This window comes from Crinia signifera, chromosome 1 (genome assembly GCF_055691185.1).
Source record: "Crinia signifera chromosome 1, ASM5569118v1, whole genome shotgun sequence".
In the NCBI taxonomy this organism is placed as follows: domain Eukaryota; kingdom Metazoa; phylum Chordata; class Amphibia; order Anura; family Myobatrachidae; genus Crinia; species Crinia signifera.
In genome coordinates, this window is record NC_139217.1 from 117,718,632 (window position 1) to 117,743,863 (window position 25,232).

Below are 25,232 nucleotides of genomic sequence, written 5' to 3' on the forward strand. Positions count from 1 at the left end.
ATGTATTCACTTTTTTACAGAGTGGGCAATTGTCCCAATAGGGGATCCTAAGCTATCACCTACACTGTAGAATAGTTATCAAATGGGGACACTTGGCATTATTAAAGGTAATGTGACAGCACTCACAAGTGAAAATCAGCGTCAAGGGACATTGTACTAGCAATGACCCTTGACCTAATCCAGTTGAGTGTTGTCCATGTCTTACCTTTATGAGATTGCCTGTTCCTCACATCTTTCTCTTCCCTAGATAGTCACCTGACCTTTCTACCTGGACTGTTCACAGCAGCTTAGCGGCCTGTGGAATAAAGTAATGCAGACATGTTACGTGTGATCAACAAAGGTAATTGAAATATCTTTGACTTCACACAGTAGATTGATTATATGCACAGGACAGATTATAAAAAATAGTTTAATATCAGCTGAGTATTACTTGCTAAACATTTTGCATGACCCAACATTTCAAACAGAAAAATCATCTGTTAAGTGTTATGGCGAATCTTTACAAGTAATCACAGTGATATTAAAGGCTTGTGTTATTTTACATGCAATAAATAGATTTGTAAATAGATATATGTACTTGAAAGTGACCCCTACCACCAAGAAGACGTACAGTGGGCATTGGATGGGTGGAACCTCTTCTTGGTGGCAGGGCATTTTTACAGCCAAAAACAAGAGTCGTGCGTTTGTAGTTTATATATTATATGGCTTTATCGGCGAAAGCGTTGCGTGTAACGTTTGCTGATGGAGAGGGACATGAGAAGATCTCCAGAGGAAAATACACAGTATACCAGTGGAAAACAGGTGCAGCTAGCAAGAGGACATCGCTGGAAAGGGGACAGTATTTTATACATAATAAAGAAAAAGGACGTCAATCTCGAGATAACCAGGAAGCACTTTCATGGATCCCTTGATTTCCAGGACAAGGAACTCATGATTGAGGCAGTCATCAAGAGTCAAGTTGACAAAGCCCAGCAGTGGAGCGACGCTGATCCCTGCAGGCAAGGGCCAATGCCGGTTGTCTATTTCTGTGTCCGCCGAGTTCGTCCAGATCTGGTAAGGCTCCAGTGGGGCACAAGAGTTTTTAACATTACTCCTAGCCCACCAGTGTGTTAAACCCCTCATTAGATGGGCACTATGCCTGCAGCACAGAGTGCCTTAAGCCCTGATAGTTTACACATGTTAGTCGGGTACTAGGCCTGTATAAATAAATGTATTCACTTTTTTACAGAGTGGGCAATTGTCCCAATAAGGGATCCTAAGCTATCACCTACACTGTAGAATAGTTATCAAATGGGGACCCTTGCCATTATTAAAGGTAATGTGACAGCATTCACAAGTGAAAACCGGCATCAAGGGACATTGTACTAGCAATGACCCTTGACCTAATCCAGTTGAGTGTTGTCCATGTCTTACCTTTATGAGATTGCCTGTTCCTCACATCTTTCTCTTCCCTAGATAGTCACCTGACCTTTCTACCTGGACTGTTCACAGCAGCTTAGCGGCCTGTGGAATAAAGTAATGCAGACATGTTACATGTAATCAACAAAGGTAATTGATATATCTTTGACTTCACACAGTAGATTGATTATATGCACAGGACAGATTATGCAAAACAGTTTAATATCAGCTGTGTATTACTTGCTAACATTTTGCATGACCCAACATTTCAAACAGAAAAATCATCTGTTAAGTGTTATGGCGAGTCTTTACAAGTAATCACAGTGATATTAAAGGCTTGTGTTATTTTACATGCAATAAATAGATTTGTAAATAGATATATGAACTTGAAAGTGACCCCTACCACCAAGAAGACGTACAGTGGGCATTGGATGGGTGGAACCTCTTCTTGGTGGCAGGGCAGTTTTACAGCCAAAAACGAGAGTCGTGAGTGTGTAGTTTATATATTATATGGCTTCATCGGCGAAAGCGTTGCGTGCGCCGTTTGCTGATGGAGAGGGACATGAGAAGATCTCCAGAGGAAAGTACACAGTATACCAGTGGAAAACAGGTGCAGCTAGCAAGAGGACATCGCTGGAAAGGGGACAGTATTTTATACATAATAAAGAAAAAGGACGTCAATGTCGAGATAACAAGGAAGCACTTTCATGGATCCCTTGATTTCCAGGACAAGGAACTCATGATTGAGGCAGTCATCAAGAGTCAAGTTGACAAAGCCCAGCAGTGGAGCGACGCTGATCCCTGCAGGAAAGGGCCAATGCAGGTTGTCTATTTCTGTGTCCGCCGAGGTCGTCCAGATCTGGTAAGGCTCCAGTGGGGCACAAGAGTTTTTAACATTACCCCTAGCCCACCAGTGTGTTGAACCCCTCATTAGATGGGCACTATGCCTGCAGCACAGAGTGCCTTAAGCCCTGATAGTTTACTTATGTTAGTCAGGTACTAGGCCTGTTTAAATGAATGTATTCACTTTTTTACAGAGTGGGCAATTGTCCCAATAGGGGATCCTAAGCTATCACCTACACTGTAGAATAGTTATCAAATGGGGACCCTTGCCATTATTAAAGGTAATGTGACAGCATTCACAAGTGAAAACCGGCATCAAGGGACATTGTACTAGCAATGACCCTTGACCTAATCCAGTTGAGTGTTGTCCATGTCTTACCTTTATGAGATTGCCTGTTCCTCACATCTTTCTCTTCCCTAGATAGTCACCTGACCTTTCTACCTGGACTGTTCACAGCAGCTTAGCGGCCTGTGGAATAAAGTAATGCAGACATGTTACGTGTGATCAACAAAGGTAATTGAAATATCTTTGACTTCACACAGTAGATTGAATATATGCACAGGACAGATTATGCAAAACAGTTTAATATCAGCTGTGTATTACTTGCTAAACATTTAGCATGACCCAACATTTCAAACAGAAAAAACATCTGTTAAATGTCATTGGTGAGTCTTTACAAGTAATCACAGTGATATTAAAGGCTTGTGTTATTTTACATGCAATAAATAGATTTGTAAATAGATATATGTACTTGAAAGTGACCCCTACCACCAAGAAGACGTACAGTGGGAATTGGATGGGTGGAACCTCTTCTTGGTGGCAGGGCATTTTTACAGCCAAATACGAGAGTCATGCGTGTGTAGTTTATATATTATATGGCTTCATCGGCGAAAGCGTTGCGTGCGCCGTTTGCTGATGGAGAGGTACATGAGAAGATCTCCAGAGGAAAGTACACAGTATACCAGTGGAAAACAGGTGCAGCTAGCAAGAGGACATCGCTGGAAAGGGGACAGTATTTTATACATAATAAAGAAAAAGGACGTCAATGTCGAGATAACAAGGAAGCACTTTCATGGATCCCTTGATTTCCAGGACAAGGAACTCATGATTGAGGCAGTCATCAAGAGTCAAGTTGACAAAGCCCAGCAGTGGAGCGACGCTGATCCCTGCAGGCAAGGGCCAATGCAGGTTGTCTATTTCTGTGTCCGCCGAGGTCGTCCAGATCTGGTAAGGCTCCAGTGGGGCACAAGAGTTTTTAACATTACCCCTAGCCCACCAGTGTGTTGAACCCCTCATTAGATGGGCAATATGCCTACAGCACAGAGTGCCTTAAGTCCTGATAGTTTACACATGTTAGTCGGGTACTAGGCCTGTATAAATAAATGTATTCACTTTTTTACAGAGTGGGCAATTGTCCCAATAGGGGATCCTAAGCTATCACCTACACTGTAGAATAGTTATCAAATGGGGACCCTTGCCATTATTAAAGGTAATGTGAAAGCATTCACAAGTGAAAACCGGCATCAAGGGACATTGTACTAGCAATGACCCATGACCTAATCCAGTTGAGTGTTGTCCATGTCTTACCTTTATGAGATTGCCTGTTCCTGACATCTTTCTCTTCCCTAGATAGTCACCTGACCTTTCTACCTGGACTGTTCACAGCAGCTTAGCGGCCTGTGGAATAAAGTAATGCAGACATGTTACGTGTGATCAACAAAGGTAATTGAAATATCTTTGACTTCACACAGTAGATTGATTATATGCACAGGACAGATTATGCAAAACAGTTTAATATCAGCTATGTATTACTTGCTAAACATTTTGCATGACCCAACATTTCAAACAGAAAAATCATCTGTTAAGTGTTATGGCGAGTCTTTACAAGTAATCACAGTGATATTAAAGGCTTGTGTTATTTTACATGCAATAAATAGATTTGTAAATAGATATATGTACTTGAAAGTGACCCCTACCACCAAGAAGACGTACAGTGGGCATTGGATGGGTGGAACCTCTTCTTGGTGGCAGGGCATTTTTACAGCCAAAAACGAGAGTCGTGCGTGTGTAGTTTATATATTATATGGCTTCATCGGCGAAAGCGTTGCGTGCGCCGTTTGCTGATGGAGAGGGACATGAGAAGATCTCCAGAGGAAAGTACACAGTATACCAGTGGAAAACAGGTGCAGCTAGCAAGAGGACATCGCTGGAAAGGGGACAGTATTTTATACATAATGAAGAAAAAGGACGTCAATGTCGAGATAACAAGGAAGCACTTTCATGGATCCCTTGATTTCCAGGACAAGGAACTCATGATTGAGGCAGTCATCAAGAGTCAAGTTGACAAAGCCTAGCAGTGGAGCGACGCTGATCCCTGCAGGCAAGGGCCAATGCAGGTTGTCTATTTCTGTGTCCGCCGAGGTCGTCCAGATCTGGTAAGGCTCCAGTGGGGCACAAGAGTTTTTAACATTACCCCTAGCCCACCAGTGTGTTGAACCCCTCATTAGATGGGCACTATGCCTGCAGCACAGAGTGCCTTAAGCCCTGATAGTTTACACATGTTAGTCGGGTACTAGGCTTGTTTAAATAAATGTATTCACTTTTTTACGGAGTGGGCAATTGTCCCAATAGGGGATCCTAAGCAATCACCTACACTGTAGAATAGTTATCAAATGGGGACCCTTGCCATTATTAAAGGTAATGTGACAGCATTCACAAGTGAAAACCGGCATCAAGGGACATTGTACTAGCAATGACCCTTGACCTAATCCAGTTGAGTGTTTTCCATGTCTTACCTTTATGAGATTGCCTGTTCCTCACATCTTTCTCTTCCCTAGATAGTCACCTGACCTTTCTACCTGGACTGTTCACAGCAGCTTAGCGGCCTGTGGAATAAAGTAATGCAGACATGTTACGTGTGATCAACAAAGGTAATTGAAATATCTTTGACTTCACACAGTAGATTGAATATATGCACAGGACAGATTATGCAAAACAGTTTAATATCAGCTGTGTATTACTTGCTAAACATTTTGCATGACCCATCATTTCAAACAGAAAAATCATCTGTTAAGTGTTATGGCGAGTCTTTACAAGTAATCACAGTGATATTAAAGGCTTGTGTTATTTTACATGCAATAAATAGATTTGTAAATAGATATATGTACTTGAAAGTGACCCCTACCACCAAGAAGACGTACAGTGGGCATTGGATGGGTGGAACCTCTTCTTGGTGGCAGGGCATTTTTACAGCCAAAAACGAGAGTCGTGCCTGTGTAGTTTATATATTATATGGCTTTATCGGCGAAAGCGTTGCGTGCACCGTTTGCTGATGGAGAGGGACATGAGAAGATCTCCAGAGGAAAGTACACAGTATACCAGTGGAAAACAGGTGCAGCTAGCATGAGGACATCGCTGGAAAGGGGACAGTATTTTATACATAATGAAGAAAAAGGACGTCAATGTCGAGATAACAAGGAAGCACTTTCATGGATCCCTTGATTTCCAGGACAAGGAACTCATGATTGAGGCAGTCATCAAGAGTCAAGTTGACAAAGCCCAGCAGTGGAGCGACGCTGATCCCTGCAGGCAACGGCCAATGCCGGTTGTCTATTTCTGTGTCCACCGAGGTCGTCCAGATCTGGTAAGGCTCCAGTGGGGCACAAGAGTTTTTAACATTACCCCTAGCCCACCAGTGTGTTGAACCCCTCATTAGATGGGCACTATGCCTGCAGCACAGAGTGCCTTAAGCCCTGATAGTTTACACATGTTAGTCGGGTACTAGGCCTGTATAAATAAATGTATTCACTTTTTTACAGAGTGGGCAATTGTCCCAATAGGGGATCCTAAGCTATCACCTACACTGTAGAATAGTTATCAAATGGGGACCCTTGCCATTATTAAAGGTAATGTGACAGCATTCACAAGTGAAAACCGGCATCAAGGGACATTGTACTAGCAATGACCCTTGACCTAATCCAGTTGAGTGTTGTCCATGTCTTACCTTTATGAGATTGCCTGTTCCTCACATCTTTCTCTTCCCTAGATAGTCACCTGACCTTTCTACCTGGACTGTTCACAGCAGCTTAGCGGCCTGTGGAATAAAGTAATGCAGACATGTTACGTGTGATCAACAAAGGTAATTGAAATATCTTTGACTTCACACAGTAGATTGATTATATGCACAGGACGACAGATTATGCAAAACAGTTTAATATCAGCTGTGTATTACTTGCTAAACATTTTGCATGACCCAACATTTCAAACAGAAAAATCATCTGTTAAGTGTTATGGCGAGTCTTTACAAGTAATCACAGTGATATTAAAGGCTTGTGTTATTTTACATGCAATAAATAGATTTGTAAATAGATATATGTACTTGAAAGTGACCCCTACCACCAAGAAGACGTACAGTGGGCATTGGATGGGTGGAACCTCTTCTTGGTGGCAGGGCATTTTTACAGCCAAAAACGAGAGTCGTGCGTGTGTAGTTTATATATTATATGGCTTCATCGGCGAAAGCGTTGCGTGCGCCGTTTGCTGATGGAGAGGGACATGAGAAGATCTCCAGAGGAAAGTACACAGTATACCAGTGGAAAACAGGTGCAGCTAGCAAGAGGACATCGCTGGAAAGGGGACAGTATTTTATACATAATAAAGAAAAAGGACGTCAATGTCGAGATAACAAGGAAGCACTTTCATGGATCCCTTGATTTCCAGGACAAGGAACTCATGATTGAGGCAGTCATCAAGAGTCAAGTTGACAAAGCCCAGTAGTGGAGCGACGCTGATCCCTGCAGGCAAGGGCCAATGCAGGTTGTCTATTTCTGTGTCCGCCGAGGTCGTCCAGATCTGGTAAGGCTCCAGTGGGGCACAAGAGTTTTTAACATTACCCCTAGCCCACCAGTGTGTTGAACCCCTCATTAGATGGGCACTATGCCTGCAGCACAGAGTGCCTTACGCCCTGATAGTTTACTCATGTTAGTCAGGTACTAGGCCTGTATAAATAAATGTATTCACTTTTTTACAGAGTGGGCAATTGTCTCAATAGGGGATCCTAAGCTATCACCTACACTGTAGAATAGTTATCAAATGGGGACCCTTGCCATTATTAAAGGTAATGTGACAGCATTCACAAGTGAAAACCGGCATCAAGGGACATTGTACTAGCAATGACCCTTGACCTAATCCAGTTGAGTGTTGTCCATGTCTTACCTTTATGAGATTGCCTGTTCCTCACATCTTTCTCTTCCCTAGATAGTCACCTGACCTTTCTACCTGGACTGTTCACAGCAGCTTAGCGGCCTGTGGAATAAAGTAATGCAGACATGTTACGTGTGATCAACAAAGGTAATTGAAATATCTTTGACTTCACACAGTAGATTGATTATATGCACAGGACAGATTATGCAAAACAGTTTAATATCAGCTGTGTATTACTTGCTAAACATTTTGCATGACCCAACATTTCAAACAGAAAAATCATCTGTTAAGTGTTATGGCGAGTCTTTACAAGTAATCACAGTGATATTAAAGGCTTGTGTTATTTTACATGCAATAAATAGATTTGTAAATAGATATATGTACTTGAAAGTGACCCCTACCACCAAGAAGACGTACAGTGGGCATTGGATGGGTGGAACCTCTTCTAGGTGGCAGGGCATTTTTACAGCCAAAAACGAGAGTCATGCGTGTGTAGTTTATATATTATATGGCTTCATCGGCGAAAGCGTTGCGTGCGCCGTTTGCTGATGGAGAGGGACATGAGAAGATCTCCAGAGGAAAGTACACAGTATACCAGTGGAAAACAGGTGCAGCTAGCAAGAGGACATCGCTGGAAAGGGGACAGTATTTTATACATAATGAAGAAAAAAGGACGTCAATGTCGAGATAACAAGGAAGCACTTTCATGGATCCCTTGATTTCCAGGACAAGGAACTCATGATTGAGGCAGTCATCAAGAGTCAAGTTGACAAAGCCCAGCAGTGGAGCGACGCTGATCCCTGCAGGCAAGGGCCAATGCCGGTTGTCTATTTCTGTGTCCGCCGAGGTCGTCCAGATCTGGTAAGGCTCCAGTGGGGCACAAGAGTTTTTAAAATTACCCCTAGCCCACCAGTGTGTTGAACCCCTCATTAGATGGGCACTATGCCTGCAGCACAGAGTGCCTTACGCCCTGATAGTTTACTCATGTTAGTCAGGTACTAGGCCTGTATAAATAAATGTATTCACTTTTTTACAGAGTGGGCATTTGTCTCAATAGGGGATCCTAAGCTATCACCTACACTGTAGAATAGTTATCAAATGGGGACCCTTGCCATTATTAAAGGTAATGTGACAGCATTCACAAGTGAAAACCTGGCATCAAGGGACATTGTACTAGCAATGACCCTTGACCTAATCCAGTTGAGTGTTGTCCATGTCTTACCTTTATGAGATTGCCTGTTCCTCACATCTTTCTCTTCCCTAGATAGTCACCTGACCTTTCTACCTGGACTGTTCACAGCAGCTTAGCTGCCTGTGGAATAAAGTAATGCAGACATGTTACGTGTGATCAACAAAGGTAATTGAAATATCTTTGACTTCACACAGTAGATTGATTATATGCACAGGACAGATTATGCAAAACAGTTTAATATCAGCTGTGTATTACTTGCTAAACATTTTGCATGACCCAACATTTCAAACAGAAAAATTATCTGTTAAGTGTTATAGCGAGTCTTTACAAGTAATCACAGTGATATTAAAGGCTTGTGTTATTTTACATGCAATAAATAGATTTGTAAATAGATTATATGTACTTGAAAGTGACCCCTACCACCAAGAAGACGTACAGTGGGCATTGGATGGGTGGAACCTCTTCTTGGTGGCAGGGCATTTTTACAGCCAAAAACGAGAGTCCTGCGTGTGTAGTTTATATATTATATGGCTTCATCGGCGAAAGCGTTGCGTGCGCCGTTTGCTGATGGAGAGGGACATGAGAAGATCTCCAGAGGAAAGTACACAGTATACCAGTGGAAAACAGGTGCAGCTAGCAAGAGGACATCGCTGGAAAGGGGACAGTATTTTATACATAATGAAGAAAAAGGACGTCAATGTCGAGATAACAAGGAAGCACTTTCATGGATCCCTTGATTTCCAGGACAAGGAACTCATGATTGAGGCAGTCATCAAGAGTCAAGTTGACAAAGCCCAGCAGTGGAGCGACGCTGATCCCTGCAGGCAAGGGCCAATGCCGGTTGTCTATTTCTGTGTCAGCCGAGGTCGTCCAGATCTGGTAAGGCTCCAGTGGGGCACAAGAGTTTTTAACATTACTCCTAGCTCACCAGTGTGTTGAACCCCTCATTAGATGGGCACTATGCCTGCAGCACAGAGTTCCTTACGCCCTGATAGTTTACTCATGTTAGTCGGGTACTAGGCCTGTATAAATAAATGTATTCATTTTTTTACAGAGTGGGCAATTGTCTCAATAGGGGATCCTAAGCTATCACCTACACTGTAGAATAGTTATCAAATGGGGACCCTTGCCATTATTAAAGGTAATGTGACAGCATTCACAAGTGAAAACCGGCATCAAGGGACATTGTACTAGCAATGACCCTTGACCTAATCCAGTTGAGTGTTGTCCATGTCTTACCTTTATGAGATTGCCTGTTCCTCACATCTTTCTCTTCCCTAGATAGTCACCTGACCTTTCTACCTGGACTGTTCACAGCAGCTTAGCGGCCTGTGGAATAAAGTAATGCAGACATGTTACGTGTGATCAACAAAGGTAATTGAAATATCTTTGACTTCACACAGTAGATTGATTATATGCACAGGACAGATTATGCAAAACAGTTTAATATCAGCTGTGTATTACTTGCTGAACATTTTGCATGACCCAACATTTCAAACAGAAAAATCATCTGTTAAGTGTTATGGCGAGTCTTTACAAGTAATCACAGTGATATTAAAGGCTTGTGTTATTTAACATGCAATAAATAGATTTGTAAATAGATATATGTACTTGAAAGTGACCCCTACCACCAAGAAGATGTACAGTGGGCATTGGATGGGTGGAACCTCTTCTTGGTGGCAGGGCATTTTACAGCCAAAAACGAGAGTCGTGCGTGTGTAGTTTATATATTATATGGCTTAATCGGCGAAAGCGTTGCGTGCACCGTTTGCTGATGGAGAGGGACATGAGAAGATCTCCAGAGGAAAGTACACAGTATACCAGTGGAAAACAGGTGCAGCTAGCAAGAGGACATCGCTGGAAAGGGGACAGTATTTTATACATAATGAAGAAAAAGGACGTCAATGTCGAGATAAGAAGGAAGCACTTTCATGGATCCCTTGATTTCCAGGACAAGGAACTCATGATTGAGGCAGTCATCAAGAGTCAAGTTGACAAAGCCGAGCAGTGGAGCGACGCTGATCCCTGCAGGCAAGGGCCAATGCCGGTTGTCTATTTCTGTGTCCGCCGAGGTCGTCCAGATCTGGTAAGGCTCCAGTGGGGCAGAAGAGTTTTTAACATTACCCCTAGTCCAAAAGTGTGTTGAACCCCTCATTAGATGGGCACTATGCCTGCAGCACAGAGTGCCTTAAGCCCTGATAGTTTACACATGTTAGTCGGGTACTAGGCCTGTATAAATAAATGTATTCACTTTTTTACAGAGTGGGCAATTGTCCCAATAGGGGATCCTAAGCTATCACCTACACTGTAGAATAGTTATCAAATGGGGACCCTTGCCATTATTAAAGGTAATGTGACAGCATTCACAAGTGAAAACCGGCATCAAGGGACATTGTACTAGCAATGACCCTTGACCTAATCCAGTTGAGTGTTGTCCATGTCTTACCTTTATGAGATTGCCTGTTCCTCACATCTTTCTCTTCCCTAGATAGTCACCTGACCTTTCTACCTGGACTGTTCACAGCAGCTTAGCGGCCTGTGGAATAAAGTAATGCAGACATGTTACGTGTGATCAACAAAGGTAATTGAAATATCTTTGACTTCACACAGTAGATTAATTATATGCACAGGACAGATTATGCAAAACAGTTTAATATCAGCTGTGTATTACTTGCTAAACATTTTGCATGACCCAACATTTCAAACAGAAAAATCATCTGTTAAGTGTTATGGCGAGTCTTTACAAGTAATCACAGTGATATTAAAGGCTTGTGTTATTTTACATGCAATAAATAGATTTGTAAATAGATATATGTACTTGAAAGTGACCCCTACCACCAAGAAGACGTACAGTGGGCATTGGATGGGTGGAACCTCTTCTTGGTGGCAGGGCATTTTTACAGCCAAAAACGAGAGTCGTGCGTGTGTAGTTTATATATTATATGGCTTCATCGGCGAAAGCGTTGCGTGCACCGTTTGCTGATGGAGAGGGACATGAGAAGATCTCCAGAGGAAAGTACACAGTATACCAGTGGAAAACAGGTGCAGCTAGCAAGAGGACATCGCTGGAAAGGGGACAGTATTTTATACATAATGAAGAAAAAAGGACGTCAATGTCGAGATAACAAGGAAGCACTTTCATGGATCCCTTGATTTCCAGGACAAGGAACTCATGATTGAGGCAGTCATCAAGAGTCAAGTTGACAAAGCCCAGCAGTGGAGCGACGCTGATCCCTGCAGGCAAGGGCCAATGCCGGTTGTCTATTTCTGTGTCCGCCGAGGTCGTCCAGATCTGGTAAGGCTCCAGTGGGGCACAAGAGTTTTTAACATTACCCCTAGTCCAAAAGTGTGTTGAACCCCTCATTAGATGGGCACTATGCCTGCAGCACAGAGTGCCTTAAGCCCTGATAGTTTACTTATGTTAGTCAGGTACTAGGCCTGTATAAATAAATGTATTCACTTTTTTACAGAGTGGGCAATTGTCCCAATAGGGGATCCTAAGCTATCACCTACACTGTAGAATAGTTATCAAATGGGGACCCTTGCCATTATTAAAGGTAATGTGACAGCATTCACAAGTGAAAACCGGCATCAAGGGACATTGTACTAGCAATGACCCATGACCTAATCCAGTTGAGTGTTGTCCATGTCTTACCTTTATGAGATTGCCTGTTCCTGACATCATTCTCTTCCCTAGATAGTCACCTGACCTTTCTACCTGGACTGTTCACAGCAGCTTAGCGGCCTTTGGAATAAAGTAATGCAGACATGTTACGTGTGATCAACAAAGGTAATTGAAATATCTTTGACTTCACACAGTAGATTGATTATATGCACAGGACAGATTATGCAAAACAGTTTAATATCAGCTATGTATTACTTGCTAAACATTTTGCATGACCCAACATTTCAAACAGAAAAATCATCTGTTAAGTGTTATGGCGAGTCTTTACAAGTAATCACAGTGATATTAAAGGCTTGTGTTATTTTACATGCAATAAATAGATTTGTAAATAGATATATGTACTTGAAAGTGACCCCTACCACTAAGAAGACATACAGTGGGCATTGGATGGGTGGAACCTCTTCTTGGTGGCAGGGCATTTTTACAGCCAAAAACGAGAGTCGTGCGTGTGTAGTTTATATATTATATGGCTTCATCGGCGAAAGCGTTGCGTGCGCCGTTTGCTGATGGAGAGGGACATGAGAAGATCTCCAGAGGAAAGTACACAGTATACCAGTGGAAAACAGGTGCAGCTAGCAAGAGGACATCGCTGGAAAGGGGACAGTATTTTATACATAATGAAGAAAAAAGGACGTCAATGTCGAGATAACAAGGAAGCACTTTCATGGATCCCTTGATTTCCAGGACAAGGAACTCATGATTGAGGCAGTCATCAAGAGTCAAGTTGACAAAGCCCAGCAGTGGAGCGACGCTGATCCCTGCAGGCAAGGGCCAATGCCGGTTGTCTATTTCTGTGTCCGCCGAGGTCGTCCAGATCTGGTAAGGCTCCAGTGGGGCACAAGAGTTTTTAAAATTACCCCTAGCCCACCAGTGTGTTGAACCCCTCATTAGATGGGCACTATGCCTGCAGCACAGAGTGCCTTACGCCCTGATAGTTTACTCATGTTAGTCAGGTACTAGGCCTGTATAAATAAATGTATTCACTTTTTTACAGAGTGGGCAATTGTCTCAATAGGGGATCCTAAGCTATCACCTACACTGTAGAATAGTTATCAAATGGGGACCCTTGCCATTATTAAAGGTAATGTGACAGCATTCACAAGTGAAAACCTGGCATCAAGGGACATTGTACTAGCAATGACCCTTGACCTAATCCAGTTGAGTGTTGTCCATGTCTTACCTTTATGAGATTGCCTGTTCCTCACATCTTTCTCTTCCCTAGATAGTCACCTGACCTTTCTACCTGGACTGTTCACAGCAGCTTAGCGGCCTGTGGAATAAAGTAATGCAGACATGTTACGTGTGATCAACAAAGGTAATTGAAATATCTTTGACTTCACACAGTAGATTGATTATATGCACAGGACAGATTATGCAAAACAGTTTAATATCAGCTGTGTATTACTTGCTAAACATTTTGCATGACCCAACATTTCAAACAGAAAAATCATCTGTTAAGTGTTATAGCGAGTCTTTACAAGTAATCACAGTGATATTAAAGGCTTGTGTTATTTTACATGCAATAAATAGATTTGTAAATAGATTATATGTACTTGAAAGTGACCCCTACCACCAAGAAGACGTACAGTGGGCATTGGATGGGTGGAACCTCTTCTTGGTGGCAGGGCATTTTTACAGCCAAAAACGAGAGTCCTGCGTGTGTAGTTTATATATTATATGGCTTAATCGGCGAAAGCGTTGCGTGCACCGTTTGCTGATGGAGAGGGACATGAGAAGATCTCCAGAGGAAAGTACACAGTATACCAGTGGAAAACAGGTGCAGCTAGCAAGAGGACATCGCTGGAAAGGGGACAGTATTTTATACATAATGAAGAAAAAGGACGTCAATGTCGAGATAACAAGGAAGCACTTTCATGGATCCCTTGATTTCCAGGACAAGGAACTCATGATTGAGGCAGTCATCAAGAGTCAAGTTGACAAAGCCCAGCAGTGGAGCAACGCTGATCCCTGCAGGCAAGGGCCAATGCCGGTTGTCTATTTCTGTGTCAGCCGAGGTCGTCCAGATCTGGTAAGGCTCCAGTGGGGCACAAGAGTTTTTAACATTACTCCTAGCTCACCAGTGTGTTGAACCCCTCATTAGATGGGCACTATGCCTGCAGCACAGAGTTCCTTACGCCCTGATAGTTTACTCATGTTAGTCGGGTACTAGGCCTGTATAAATAAATGTATTCATTTTTTTACAGAGTGGGCAATTGTCTCAATAGGGGATCCTAAGCTATCACCTACACTGTAGAATAGTTATCAAATGGGGACCCTTGCCATTATTAAAGGTAATGTGACAGCATTCACAAGTGAAAACCGGCATCAAGGGACATTGTACTAGCAATGACCCTTGACCTAATCCAGTTGAGTGTTGTCCATGTCTTACCTTTATGAGATTGCCTGTTCCTCACATCTTTCTCTTCCCTAGATAGTCACCTGACCTTTCTACCTGGACTGTTCACAGCAGCTTAGCGGCCTGTGGAATAAAGTAATGCAGACATGTTACGTGTGATCAACAAAGGTAATTGAAATATCTTTGACTTCACACAGTAGATTGATTATATGCACAGGACAGATTATGCAAAACAGTTTAATATCAGCTGTGTATTACTTGCTGAACATTTTGCATGACCCAACATTTCAAACAGAAAAATCATCTGTTAAGTGTTATGGCGAGTCTTTACAAGTAATCACAGTGATATTAAAGGCTTGTGTTATTTAACATGCAATAAATAGATTTGTAAATAGATATATGTACTTGAAAGTGACCCCTACCACCAAGAAGATGTACAGTGGGCATTGGATGGGTGGAACCTCTTCTTGGTGGCAGGGCATTTTTACAGCCAAAAACGAGAGTCGTGCGTGTGTAGTTTATATATTATATGGCTTAATCGGCGAAAGCGTTGCGTGCACCGTTTGCTGATGGAGAGGGACATGAGAAGATCTCCAGAGGAAAGTACACAGTATACCAGTGGAAAACAGGTGCAGCTAGCAAGAGGACATCGCTGGAAAGGGGACAGTATTTTATACATAATGAAGAAAAAGGACGTCAATGTCGAGATAACAAGGAAGCACTTTCATGGATCCCTTGATTTCCAGGACAAGGAACTCATGATTGAGGCAGTCATCAAGAGTCTACCTGGACTGTTCACAGCAGCTTAGCGGCCTGTGGAATAAAGTAATGCAGACATGTTACGTGTGATCAACAAAGGTAATTGAAATATCTTTGACTTCACACAGTAGATTGATTATATGCACAGGACGACAGATTATGCAAAACAGTTTAATATCAGCTGTGTATTACTTGCTAAACATTTTGCATGACCCAACATTTCAAACAGAAAAATCATCTGTTAAGTGTTATGGCAAATCTTTACAAGTAATCACAGTGATATTAAAGGCTTGTGTTATTTTACATGCAATAAATAGATTTGTAAATAGATATATGTACTTGAAAGTGACCCCTACCACCAAGAAGACGTACAGTGGGCATTGGATGGGTGGAACCTCTTCTTGGTGGCAGGGCATTTTTACAGCCAAAAACGAGAGTCGTGCGTGTGTAGTTTATATATTATATGGCTTCATCGGCGAAAGCGTTGCATGCACCATTTGCTGATGGAGAGGAACATGAGAAGATCTCCAGAGGAAAGTACACAGTATACCAGTGGAAAACAGGTGCAGCTAGCAAGAGGACATCGCTGGAAAGGGGACAGTATTTTATACATAATGAAGAAAAAGGACGTCAATGTCGAGATAAGAAGGAAGCACTTTCATGGATCCCTTGATTTCCAGGACAAGGAACTCATGATTGAGGCAGTCATCAAGAGTCAAGTTGACAAAGCCCAGCAGTGGAGCGACGCTGATCCCTGCAGGCAAGGGCCAATGCCGGTTGTCTATTTCTGTGTCCGCCGAGGTCGTCCAGATCTGGTAAGGCTCCAGTGGGGCAGAAGAGTTTTTAACATTACCCCTAGTCCAAAAGTGTGTTGAACCCCTCATTAGATGGGCACTATGCCTGCAGCACAGAGTGCCTTAAGCCCTGATAATTTACACATGTTAGTCGGGTACTAGGCCTGTATAAATAAATGTATTCACTTTTTTACAGAGTGGGCAATTGCCCCAATAGGGGATCCTAAGCTATCACCTACACTGTAGAATAGTTATCAAATGGGGACCCTTGCCATTATTAAAGGTAATGTGACAGCATTCACAAGTGAAAACCGGCATCAAGGGACATTGTACTAGCAATGACCCTTGACCTAATCCAGTTGAGTGTTGTCCATGTCTTACCTTTATGAGATTGCCTGTTCCTCACATCTTTCTCTTCCCTAGATAGTCACCTGACCTTTCTACCTGGACTGTTCACAGCAGCTTAGCGGCCTGTGGAATAAAGTAATGCAGACATGTTACGTGTGATCAACAAAGGTAATTGAAATATCTTTGACTTCACACAGTAGATTAATTATATGCACAGGACAGATTATGCAAAACAGTTTAATATCAGCTGTGTATTACTTGCTAAACATTTTGCATGACCCAACATTTCAAACAGAAAAATCATCTGTTAAGTGTTATGGCGAGTCTTTACAAGTAATCACAGTGATATTAAAGGCTTGTGTTATTTTACATGCAATAAATAGATTTGTAAATAGATATATGTACTTGAAAGTGACCCCTACCACCAAGAAGACGTACAGTGGGCATTGGATGGGTGGAACCTCTTCTTGGTGGCAGGGCATTTTTACAGCCAAAAACGAGAGTCGTGCGTGTGTAGTTTATATATTATATGGCTTCATCGGCGAAAGCGTTGCGTGCACCGTTTGCTGATGGAGAGGGACATGAGAAGATCTCCAGAGGAAAGTACACAGTATACCAGTGGAAAACAGGTGCAGCTAGCAAGAGGACATCGCTGGAAAGGGGACAGTATTTTATACATAATGAAGAAAAAGGACGTCAATGTCGAGATAAGAAGGAAGCACTTTCATGGATCCCTTGATTTCCAGGACAAGGAACTCATGATTGAGGCAGTCATCAAGAGTCAAGTTGACAAAGCCGAGCAGTGGAGCGACGCTGATCCCTGCAGGCAAGGGCCAATGCCGGTTGTCTATTTCTGTGTCCGCCGAGGTCGTCCAGATCTGGTAAGGCTCCAGTGGGGCAGAAGAGTTTTTAACATTACCCCTAGTCCAAAAGTGTGTTGAACCCCTCATTAGATGGGCACTATGCCTGCAGCACAGAGTGCCTTAAGCCCTGATAGTTTACTTATGTTAGTCAGGTACTAGGCCTGTATAAATAAATGTATTCACTTTTTTACAGAGTGGGCAATTGTCCCAATAGGGGATCCTAAGCTATCACCTACACTGTAGAATAGTTATCAAATGGGGACCCTTGCCATTATTAAAGGTAATGTGACAGCATTCACAAGTGAAAACCGGCATCAAGGGACATTGTACTAGCAATGACCCATGACCTAATCCAGTTGAGTGTTGTCCATGTCTTACCTTTATGAGATTGCCTGTTCCTGACATCATTCTCTTCCCTAGATAGTCACCTGACCTTTCTACCTGGACTGTTCACAGCAGCTTAGCGGCCTGTGGAATAAAGTAATGCAGACATGTTACGTGTGATCAACAAAGGTAATTGAAATATCTTTGACTTCACACAATAGATTGAATATATGCACAGGACAGATTATGCAAAACAGTTTAATATCAGCTATGTATTACTTGCTAAACATTTTGCATGACCCAACATTTCAAACAGAAAAATCATCTGTTAAGTGTTATGGCGAGTCTTTACAAGTAATCACGGTGATATTAAAGGCTTGTGTTATTTTACATGCAATAAATAGATTTGTAAATAGATATATGTACTTGAAAGTGACCCCTACCACTAAGAAGACATACAGTGGGCATTGGATGGGTGGAACCTCTTCTTGGTGGCAGGGCATTTTTACAGCCAAAAACGAGAGTCGTGCGTGTGTAGTTTATATATTATATGGCTTCATCGGCGAAAGCGTTGCGTGCGCCGTTTGCTGATGGAGAGGGACATGAGAAGATCTCCAGAGGAAAGTACACAGTATACCAGTGGAAAACAGGTGCAGCTAGCAAGAGGACATCGCTGGAAAGGGGACAGTATTTTATACATAATAAAGAAAAAGGACGTCAATGTCGAGATAACAAGGAAGCACTTTCATGGATCCCTTGATTTCCAGGACAAGGAACTCATGATTGAGGCAGTCATCAAGAGTCAAGTTGACAAAGCCCAGCAGTGGAGCGACGCTGATCCCTGCAGGAAAGGGCCAATGCAGGTTGTCTATTTCTGTGTCCGCCGAGGTCGTCCAGATCTGGTAAGGCTCCAGTGGGGCACAAGAGTTTTTAACATTACCCCTAGCCCACCAGTGTGTTGAACCCCTCATTAGATGGGCACTATGCCTGCAGCACAGAGTGCCTTAAGCCCTGATAGTTTACTTATGTTAGTCAGGTACTAGGCCTGTTTAAATAAATGTATTCACTTTTTTACAGAGTGGGCAATTGTCCCAATAGGGGATCCTAAGCTATCACCTACACTGTAGAATAGTTATCAAATGGGGACCCTTGCCATTATTAAAGGTAATGTGACAGCATTCACAAGTGAAAACCGGCATCAAGGGACATTGTACTAGCAATGACCCTTGACCTAATCCAGTTGAGTGTTGTCCATGTCTTACCTTTATGAGATTGCCTGTTCCTCACATCTTTCTCTTCCCTAGATAGTCACCTGACCTTTCTACCTGGACTGTTCACAGCAGCTTAGCGGCCTGTGGAATAAAGTAATGCAGACATGTTACGTGTGATCAACAAAGGTAATTGAAATATCTTTGACTTCACACAGTAGATTGAATATATGCACAGGACAGATTATGCAAAACAGTTTAATATCAGCTGTGTATTACTTGCTAAACATTTTGCATGACCCAACATTTCAAACAGAAAAATCATCTGTTAAGTGTTATGGCGAGTCTTTACAAGTAATCACAGTGATATTAAAGGCTTGTGTTATTTTACATGCAATAAATAGATTTGTAAATAGATATATGTACTTGAAAGTGACCCCTACCACTAAGAAGACATACAGTGGGCATTGGATGGGTGGAACCTCTTCTTGGTGGCAGGGCATTTTTACAGCCAAAAACGAGAGTCGTGCGTGTGTAGTTTATATATTATATGGCTTCATCGGCGAAAGCGTTGCGTGCGCCGTTTGCTGATGGAGAGGGACATGAGAAGATCTCCAGAGGAAAGTACACAGTATACCAGTGGAAAACAGGTGCAGCTAGCAAGAGGACATCGCTGGAAAGGGGACAGTATTTTATACATAATAAAGAAAAAGGACGTCAATGTCGAGATAACAAGGAAGCACTTTCATGGATCCCTTGATTTCCAGGACAAGGAACTCATGATTGAGGCAGTCATCAAGAGTCAAGTTGACAAAGCCCAGCAGTGGAGCGACGCTGATCCCTGCAGGCAAGGGCCAATGCAGGTTGTCTATTTCTGTGTCCGCCGAGGTCGTCCAGATCTGGTAAGGCTCCAGTGGGGCACAAGAGTTTTTAACATTACCCCTAGCCCACCAGTGTGTTGAACCCCTCATTAGATGGGCACTATGCCTGCAGCACAGAGTGCCTTAAGCCCTGATAGTTTACTTATGTTAGTCAGGTACTAGGCCTGTTTAAATAAATGTATTCACTTTTTTACAGAGTGGGCAATTGTCCCAATAGGGGATCCTAAGCTATCACCTACACTGTAGAATAGTTATCAAATGGGGACCCTTGCCATTATTAAAGGTAATGTGACAGCATTCACAAGTGAAAACCGGCATCAAGGGACATTGTACTAGCAATGACCCTTGACCTAATCCAGTTGAGTGTTGTCCATGTCTTACCTTTATGAGATTGCCTGTTCCTCACATCTTTCTCTTCCCTAGATAGTCACCTGACCTTTCTACCTGGACTGTTCACAGCAGCTTAGCGGCCTGTGGAATAAAGTAATGCAGACATGTTACGTGTGATCAACAAAGGTAATTGAAATATCTTTGACTTCACACAGTAGATTGAATATATGCACAGGACAGATTATGCAAAACAGTTTAATATCAGCTGTGTATTACTTGCTAAACATTTAGCATGACCCAACATTTCAAACAGAAAAAACATCTGTTAAATGTCATTGGTGAGTCTTTACAAGTAATCACAGTGATATTAAAGGCTTGTGTTATTTTACATGCAATAAATAGATTTGTAAATAGATATATGTACTTGAAAGTGACCCCTACCACCAAGAAGACGTACAGTGGGAATTGGATGGGTGGAACCTCTTCTTGGTGGCAGGGCATTTTTACAGCCAAATACGAGAGTCATGCGTGTGTAGTTTATATATTATATGGCTTCATCGGCGAAAGCGTTGCGTGCGCCGTTTGCTGATGGAGAGGTACATGAGAAGATCTCCAGAGGAAAGTACACAGTATACCAGTGGAAAACAGGTGCAGCTAGCAAGAGGACATCGCTGGAAAGGGGACAGTATTTTATACATAATAAAGAAAAAGGACGTCAATGTCGAGATAACAAGGAAGCACTTTCATGGATCCCTTGATTTCCAGGACAAGGAACTCATGATTGAGGCAGTCATCAAGAGTCAAGTTGACAAAGCCCAGCAGTGGAGCGACGCTGATCCCTGCAGGCAAGGGCCAATGCAGGTTGTCTATTTCTGTGTCCGCCGAGGTCGTCCAGATCTGGTAAGGCTCCAGTGGGGCACAAGAGTTTTTAACATTACCCCTAGCCCACCAGTGTGTTGAACCCCTCATTAGATGGGTAATATGCCTACAGCACAGAGTGCCTTAAGTCCTGATAGTTTACACATGTTAGTCGGGTACTAGGCCTGTATAAATAAATGTATTCACTTTTTTACAGAGTGGGCAATTGTCCCAATAGGGGATCCTAAGCTATCACCTACACTGTAGAATAGTTATCAAATGGGGACCCTTGCCATTATTAAAGGTAATGTGACAGCATTCACAAGTGAAAACCGGCATCAAGGGACATTGTACTAGCAATGACCCTTGACCTAATCCAGTTGAGTGTTGTCCATGTCTTACCTTTATGAGATTGCCTGTTCCTCACATCTTTCTCTTCCCTAGATAGTCACCTGACCTTTCTACCTGGACTGTTCACAGCAGCTTAGCGGCCTGTGGAATAAAGTAATGCAGACATGTTACGTGTGATCAACAAAGGTAATTGAAATATCTTTGACTTCACACAGTAGATTGAATATATGCACAGGACAGATTATGCAAAACAGTTTAATATCAGCTGTGTATTACTTGCTAAACATTTTGCATGACCCAACATTTCAAACAGAAAAATCATCTGTTAAGTGTTATGGCGAGTCTTTACAAGTAATCACAGTGATATTAAAGGCTTGTGTTATTTTACATGCAATAAATAGATTTGTAAATAGATATATGTACTTGAAAGTGACCCCTACCACCAAGAAGACGTACAGTGGGCATTGGATGGGTGGAACCTCTTCTTGGTGGCAGGGCATTTTTACAGCCAAAAACGAGAGTCGTGCCTGTGTAGTTTATATATTATATGGCTTTATCGGCGAAAGCGTTGCGTGCACCGTTTGCTGATGGAGAGGGACATGAGAAGATCTCCAGAGGAAAGTACACAGTATACCAGTGGAAAACAGGTGCAGCTAGCATGAGGACATCGCTGGAAAGGGGACAGTATTTTATACATAATGAAGAAAAAGGACGTCAATGTCGAGATAACAAGGAAGCACTTTCATGGATCCCTTGATTTCCAGGACAAGGAACTCATGATTGAGGCAGTCATCAAGAGTCAAGTTGACAAAGCCCAGCAGTGGAGCGACGCTGATCCCTGCAGGCAACGGCCAATGCCGGTTGTCTATTTCTGTGTCCACCGAGGTCGTCCAGATCTGGTAAGGCTCCAGTGGGGCACAAGAGTTTTTAACATTACCCCTAGCCCACCAGTGTGTTGAACCCCTCATTAGATGGGCACTATGCCTGCAGCACAGAGTGCCTTAAGCCCTGATAGTTTACACATGTTAGTCGGGTACTAGTCCTGTATAAATAAATGTATTCACTTTTTTACAGAGTGGGCAATTGTCCCAATAGGGGATCCTAAGCTATCACCTACACTGTAGAATAGTTATCAAATGGGGACCCTTGCCATTATTAAAGGTAATGTGACAGCATTCACAAGTGAAAACCGGCATCAAGGGACATTGTACTAGCAATGACCCTTGACCTAATCCAGTTGAGTGTTGTCCATGTCTTACCTTTATGAGATTGCCTGTTCCTCACATCTTTCTCTTCCCTAGATAGTCACCTGACCTTTCTACCTGGACTGTTCACAGCAGCTTAGCGGCCTGTGGAATAAAGTAATGCAGACATGTTACGTGTGATCAACAAAGGTAATTGAAATATCTTTGACTTCACACAGTAGATTGATTATATGCACAGGACGACAGATTATGCAAAACAGTTTAATATCAGCTGTGTATTACTTGCTAAACATTTTGCATGACCCAACATTTCAAACAGAAAAATCATCTGTTAAGTGTTATGGCGAGTCTTTACAAGTAATCACAGTGATATTAAAGGCTTGTGTTATTTTACATGCAATAAATAGATTTGTAAATAGATATATGTACTTGAAAGTGACCCCTACCACCAAGAAGACGTACAGTGGGCATTGGATGGGTGGAACCTCTTCTTGGTGGCAGGGCATTTTTACAGCCAAAAACGAGAGTCGTGCGTGTGTAGTTTATATATTATATGGCTTCATCGGCGAAAGCGTTGCGTGCGCCGTTTGCTGATGGAGAGGGACATGAGAAGATCTCCAGAGGAAAGTACACAGTATACCAGTGGAAAACAGGTGCAGCTAGCAAGAGGACATCGCTGGAAAGGGGACAGTATTTTATACATAATAAAGAAAAAGGACGTCAATGTCGAGATAACAAGGAAGCACTTTCATGGAACCCTTGATTTCCAGGACAAGGAACTCATGATTGAGGCAGTCATCAAGAGTCAAGTTGACAAAGCCCAGTAGTGGAGCGACGCTGATCCCTGCAGGCAAGGGCCAATGCAGGTTGTCTATTTCTGTGTCCGCCGAGGTCGTCCAGATCTGGTAAGGCTCCAGTGGGGCACAAGAGTTTTTAACATTACCCCTAGCCCACCAGTGTGTTGAACCCCTCATTAGATGGGCACTATGCCTGCAGCACAGAGTGCCTTACGCCCTGATAGTTTACTCATGTTAGTCAGGTACTAGGCCTGTATAAATAAATGTATTCACTTTTTTACAGAGTGGGCAATTGTCTCAATAGGGGATCCTAAGCTATCACCTACACTGTAGAATAGTTATCAAATGGGGACCCTTGCCATTATTAAAGGTAATGTGACAGCATTCACAAGTGAAAACTGGCATCAAGGGACATTGTACTAGCAATGACCCTTGACCTAATCCAGTTGAGTGTTGTCCATGTCTTACCTTTATGAGATTGCCTGTTCCTCACATCTTTCTCTTCCCTAGATAGTCACCTGACCTTTCTACCTGGACTGTTCACAGCAGCTTAGCGGCCTGTGGAATAAAGTAATGCAGACATGTTACGTGTGATCAACAAAGGTAATTGAAATATCTTTGACTTCACACAGTAGATTGATTATATGCACAGGACAGATTATGCAAAACAGTTTAATATCAGCTGTGTATTACTTGCTAAACATTTTGCATGACCCAACATTTCAAACAGAAAAATCATCTGTTAAGTGTTATGGCGAGTCTTTACAAGTAATCACAGTGATATTAAAGGCTTGTGTTATTTTACATGCAATAAATAGATTTGTAAATAGATATATGTACTTGAAAGTGACCCCTACCACCAAGAAGACGTACAGTGGGCATTGGATGGGTGGAACCTCTTCTAGGTGGCAGGGCATTTTTACAGCCAAAAACGAGAGTCATGCGTGTGTAGTTTATATATTATATGGCTTCATCGGCGAAAGCGTTGCGTGCGCCGTTTGCTGATGGAGAGGGACATGAGAAGATCTCCAGAGGAAAGTACACAGTATACCAGTGGAAAACAGGTGCAGCTAGCAAGAGGACATCGCTGGAAAGGGGACAGTATTTTATACATAATGAAGAAAAAAGGACGTCAATGTCGAGATAACAAGGAAGCACTTTCATGGATCCCTTGATTTCCAGGACAAGGAACTCATGATTGAGGCAGTCATCAAGAGTCAAGTTGACAAAGCCCAGCAGTGGAGCGACGCTGATCCCTGCAGGCAAGGGCCAATGCCGGTTGTCTATTTCTGTGTCCGCCGAGGTCGTCCAGATCTGGTAAGGCTCCAGTGGGGCACAAGAGTTTTTAAAATTACCCCTAGCCCACCAGTGTGTTGAACCCCTCATTAGATGGACACTATGCCTGCAGCACAGAGTGCCTTAAGCCCTGATAGTTTACACATGTTAGTCGGGTACTAGGCCTGTATAAATAAATGTATTCACTTTTTTACAGAGTGGGCAATTGTCCCAATAGGGGATCCTAAGCTATCACCTACACTGTAGAATAGTTATCAAATGGGGACCCTTGCTATTATTAAAGGTAATGTGACAGCATTCACAAGTGAAAACCGGCATCAAGGGACATTGTACTAGCAATGACCCTTGACCTAATCCAGTTGAGTGTTGTCCATGTCTTACCTTTATGAGATTGCCTGTTCCTGACATCTTTCTCTTCCCTAGATAGTCACCTGACCTTTCTACCTGGACTGTTCACAGCAGCTTAGCGGCCTGTGGAATAAAGTAATGCAGACATGTTACGTGTGATCAACAAAGGTAATTGAAATATCTTTGACTTCAC

At 42.6% G+C, this 25,232-nt stretch overlaps 1 protein-coding gene and 1 long non-coding RNA gene across 3 annotated transcripts in view; both read right to left on the reverse strand.

Annotated features, from left to right (window-relative positions):
• Positions 1-25,232, reverse strand: part of PDGFC (platelet derived growth factor C) — a 617,067-nt gene that overhangs the window by 308,176 nt on the left and 283,659 nt on the right. The gene's annotated exons all lie outside the window — the stretch shown is intronic.
• LOC146026375 (uncharacterized) lies at positions 8,690-25,169 on the reverse strand. The gene is made up of 3 exons (XR_014454437.1): positions 25,073-25,169; positions 12,292-12,381; positions 8,690-8,756 (listed from the first exon to the last, which is right to left on the reverse strand). It is a non-coding gene; the product is annotated as an uncharacterized LOC146026375 (long non-coding RNA).